At 40.2% G+C, this 4773-nt stretch overlaps 1 long non-coding RNA gene across 1 annotated transcript; it reads right to left on the bottom strand.

The window, feature by feature from the left end:
• Positions 1 to 2590: 2590 nt before the first annotated feature.
• On the bottom strand, positions 2591 to 4357 carry LOC141555867 (uncharacterized). Its single transcript, XR_012486367.1, has 2 exons — positions 4211 to 4357; positions 2591 to 3477 (listed from the first exon to the last, which is right to left on the bottom strand). It is a non-coding gene; the product is annotated as an uncharacterized LOC141555867 (long non-coding RNA).
• Between the last annotated feature and the right edge of the window lie 416 nt (positions 4358 to 4773).

The following is a 4773-nucleotide window of genomic DNA, read 5'->3' as shown; positions in this document are numbered from 1 at the left end:
CTTGAACTTGGCCACTATATTTCTTGGCGTTTTGATTTTAGGGTCCCTTTCAGTAGGTGATCGATGAATTTTCTCAATGTCTATTTTACCCTCTCTTTCCAAAACGTCTGGGCAGTTCTCTTTGATAATTTCCTCGAAAATGGTGTCCAAGCTCTTTTTTTCCTCCCATTTTTCAGGGAGTCCGATTATTCTCAAATTGTCTCTCCTGGATCTGTTTTCCAGGTCTGTTGTCTTTCTGGTAAGGTACTTGACCGTCTTTTCAATTGTTTCATTTCTCTGGTTTTGCTTGACTCCCTCTTGGTTTCTCCTTGAGTCATTCATTTCTACTTGTTCCAGTCTAATTTTCAATGATGTATTTTCTTCACTCACTTTTTTTATATCTCTTTGTAATTGTCCAATTGAGTTTTTATCTTCTATGGAATTTTTTTCCATTGTATCCATTTTATTTTTTAGAGAGCTGATTTCTTTTTCCAGCTCTCTAATCCTGTTTTCCTTGGAGTTGTTTACCTTTTCCAGCTCACTAATCCTGTTTTCCTTGGAGTTGTTTACCTTTTCCAGCTCACTAATCTTGTTTCTCAATGATTTGATTTCTTTATCCATTCTGTCTTTGAGTGCATGGGATGACTTCTCCAGGCTCTCTTGCCAAGCTTCCCTTTCCTTTTCCCATTTCTCTTCCAGCTCTCTTGTGAGAGCCTTTTTGATTTCCTCTATGAGGTTCTTTTGTATTGAGGAGCAGCTTATATCCCTCCCAGGGGATACATCTGGGGACAGTCTGTTCCTAGTCTCCTCAGCATTTGAAGTCTGCTCCCTCTCCACACAGAAGCTGTCAATGGTTAGAGCCCTTTTGAATTTTTTGTTCATTTTGTCAGAGTAGGAATCAAAGAAAACAAACTGACAAGAGAAACAATTGGTCTGTTATGCGGGGGATGGGGCTGGATGGTATTAATGGGCTTCCTCTACAGACCGGGGGTAGGGCAGCAGAGAGCCACTAACAGAACAGCAATGACTGTACTGAGTCTGCGCTCTGAGGCTCCGAGAACGCACCGAGTCTGTCCAGGTGTGGGTTGGGGGTGGCCAGGCTCTGAGAGACGCTGGCTTTCTGGGGTTTAAATCTTCACCTCTGGTGTTTACACCCTCTCCACCGCTCCTGGCTTGCTGCCAAGATGGAGCATCCACACTGGGGCAAAAGCCCTTTCACAGAAACGGCAGAGATCACACCCCTCCCCCTCCGGTCTGAGCTGTGCGAGCTGCCTGTCTTGCTCTGGCTGTCTGCCCTCAGTCTGCGCCCAGTCTGATTGACCCTCCCCCGAGCAAACACAGACCTTTTCTGGCGACTTTCAAGGATGTCTTCTCTTGGTGATAATTTGTGGATTTCTTTCTGGGTCAAGCATTAAGTCAGAGGCTTGTCATGAAGTAAGTTCTGAGAGAAAACGAGGAGCTCAAGCAGCTGTCTGCCTCCACGCCGCCATCTTGGCCGGAAGTCCTGACTTTTCTTTGGTAGATGGATTCCCAAATATTTTATACTCTCAACATTTGTTTGGAATGGAATTTCTCTTTGTATCTCTTGCTGTTGCATTTTGTTAGTGATATATAAAAATGCCGAGGATTTATGTGGATTTATTTTGTATCCTGCCACTTTGCTGAAATTTTGAATTATTTCTAGTAGCTTTTTAGCAGAGTCTTTGGGGTTCTCTAAGTATACCATCATGTCATCTGCAAAAAGTGATAGTTTGATTTCCTCATTTCCTACTCTAATTCCTTGAATCTCTTTCTCGGCTCTTATTGCCGAGGCTAGCGTTTCTAGTACTATATTGAATAGTAATGGTGATAGTGGGCAACCTTGTTTCACTCCTGATCTTACAGGGAAAGGTTGCAGTTTATTTCTATTGCATATTATGCTTACTGACGGTCTTAAATATATACTCCTGATTATTCTAAGGAATAATCCATTTATTCCTATACTCTCAAGAGTTTTTAGTAGGAATGGATGTTGGATTTTGTCTGACACACTTTCTAACCATGTGACCCTGGGCAAGTCATTTAAACTCAAAGTACCATTCCCACTACTCCCTACACCACAGCAACTGAGTGACAGGTGGATTGCCATCTGGATATTGGTAGGGGGAGTTTCTATATTGGGAATGGAAAATGTTGACAAAATCTCAAATCCTTTTTTGCATCCTATGCATTTAGAAGGAAAAAAAATCATGATAAAAATCATTTCGAGGACAGATTTGCCTGGATTTGACATTTACCTTGGACAAATTAAATACAGATCCCTGAAATAGGTCTCAAGGTAAGGGGAGGGGGAAAGAACTCGTGAAGTTATTGCTTTTATCACTTTTCCTCCTCTCCCCCAACTCTGAAAATACATTCCAAGCCAAAAGTCCTCTAATCCTGAGTTCTGCTCTATAGAGTGGAATAATATCAGGAAATTCCAAAGTCACTGCTAAATCTTCCTTTGACCCGATGCCATAGAGAGCTAGAGAGGAAAGAAGTAAAATAAATGCAGACCATTTGAGAAAGAAAAACATTTTTTATCTAAATTATCCGTTGTCTTGGATTAACTCTCCACCCAGGAAAAACCAAATGGTTGAAGAATGTCTTATTATTTGGATAAAATATTCAATAAAAAGCACTGCCTCTGTCTCATGTTTCTGTCTCTGTCTCTCTCCTTCTCTGACCACTCTAGCTATCATGGAATTATATTTCTATTTTTGACAAACACAGTGAATTGGCTCCAGAAATGAATGACCTTTAAGAATATGTAGAGTTCTTTCAGTGATCTCCAATTTTAAATTCCCTCTAACAGAGTTCTGTTTGTTAAATTCTACTCTCCTCAGTAATAATGAAGTGAGGGAGGACTCAAACATATTTGATGAACTTCCTGTGTTGTGCCTTGTACACGGTAATCATCCTGAGAGTTCTCCATCTCCCTGTAAAGGCAGTAGATTCATCCTGGCTCCTGAGCTTCAAATGTTCTCTCCGGAGTTGGGAAAGGGGATTGCTTTGATTCTGAAAAACATTGTTGGGTTTTTCTCTTCAGAAGCAAATATGTTGTGGTATTTTGATTATTAATGGCTCAAAACAACTTTGTGTTTCCATTCATCTCTTCGAAGGCCATCATGTTTTAGGAAACTAGTTCCTGAAAAAGGAGGGAGGGAACCTTTTATTAAAAACAAGCTCAGTCACTGATGCCTCATGGCCTCCCTGCTGCAAAATGAGGCAATTATGTTGATACATTTAGAGGTAGCTTCAGAGCTCAGCTCCATGCCATAAATCTCTGTTTCCATTTCTTTCCCACTTGTATGTGTAGAATCTTTTTAGATGTATGTGGCACCGGTGTGATGGATTATGCTCATTGGAAGAAGAATTAGTGTTAAAATGTTACTGACGTCACATAGTGGATACAGCACCGGGACTGGAATCTGGAAGACCTGAGTTCAAATCCAAGCTCAGCCACTTGGCACTTACTAGCTGTGTGATCCAGAGCAAAAAAAAATTACTGAGAGACTTAAAAGAAAATTACTTATGGCTTAAAAAAATTACTGAGACTATTTCCTCTAGATTGGGCATAGGATAGCTACAATTCCTCATATAGGTTTGAGGACATGGACTAGGAGTCAATAAATATAATAACAGGAATTTAGATAGCACTCTAAGGCTAAGTACTTTGTGCAGATTATCTCATTTATTTCTCATGATCATCTTGGGAGATAAATGTTCTTACTGTTGATGTTTTTCAGGCATTTTTACTCATGTCCAATTCTGTATGGTCCCATTTGGGTTTTGTTAGAGGAGGGGGTTGGGTGTTTTTTTGTTTTGTTTTGTTTTGTTTTGTTTTTTTTGACAAAGATATTGGAGTGATTTTCCATTTCCTTTTCCAGTTTATTTTATAGATGAGGAAACTGATGAAAACAAATTTGTCCAGAAGTATCTGAGACTGGAGCTAAACTCAGTTCTACCTTACTCCAGACCCAACATGCTATCCACTGCACCACTTAGCTGCCTTATTACACAATAGTCAAGGAAGAAAGGAATGGTCTCAGTAAAACCTGAAAAGACTTGTATAAACTGATATAGTGTGAAATGATCAGGACTAGGAGAGCGTTTTCTACAATAACAACCACAATGAAAAGACTTCAGAATTCTGACCAATGCAATGACCATCCATGTCTCCAGAGGATTGAGGATAAAGCGTGTCATCTACCTCCTAAAAGAAGGGAAATGGGCCCAAAGCGCAGAAGAAAGCAAACATTTTTGGAAATGGAAAATGTATGAGAGGGATGAGCCAAGATGGAAGCAGCGAGGTGACTTTCTCTCCACCAACTCCTGCAACCAGATCTAGAAAATTAACCAGATCCAATTCTGGTGGGAAATCTGGAAGAGGGAAGAGAGAAACACAAACAGGACGTCTTTGCAAGTAACACGTTGAATATATTACATTTTTTAAATCAAACTCTAGATAACAGAGAATCAAATTTTCATACATCTCCTTTTTTCTGTTCTACTTCCCTCTCCCCCTCTGTCTTTTTCTCTGTCTCTGTCTTTGTCTCTGTCTGCATCCATCTATCTCTATTTCTCTGTCTTTGTCTCCTTTGTTACATCCAGAATAAAAAGAAGAATTTCTTGAATCCATCAGGACTGCTGTTCATTACTATTTCTGGTGACCTCCCCAGCCCTATGAGAGAGGGAGCTGGTCTCTGTCATCTCTGCCCCCACTCACTCTTTGAACATTTTCTTTCCCTGACTTTCATCATTTCTGCATAGTAA

The sequence above is a fragment of the Sminthopsis crassicaudata genome, chromosome 1 (genome assembly GCF_048593235.1).
Source record: "Sminthopsis crassicaudata isolate SCR6 chromosome 1, ASM4859323v1, whole genome shotgun sequence".
Classification (NCBI taxonomy): Eukaryota; Metazoa; Chordata; class Mammalia; order Dasyuromorphia; family Dasyuridae; genus Sminthopsis; species Sminthopsis crassicaudata.
The sequence above is the reverse complement of the archived record's forward strand: the minus strand, read 5'-3'. Positions and strand labels throughout refer to the sequence as shown.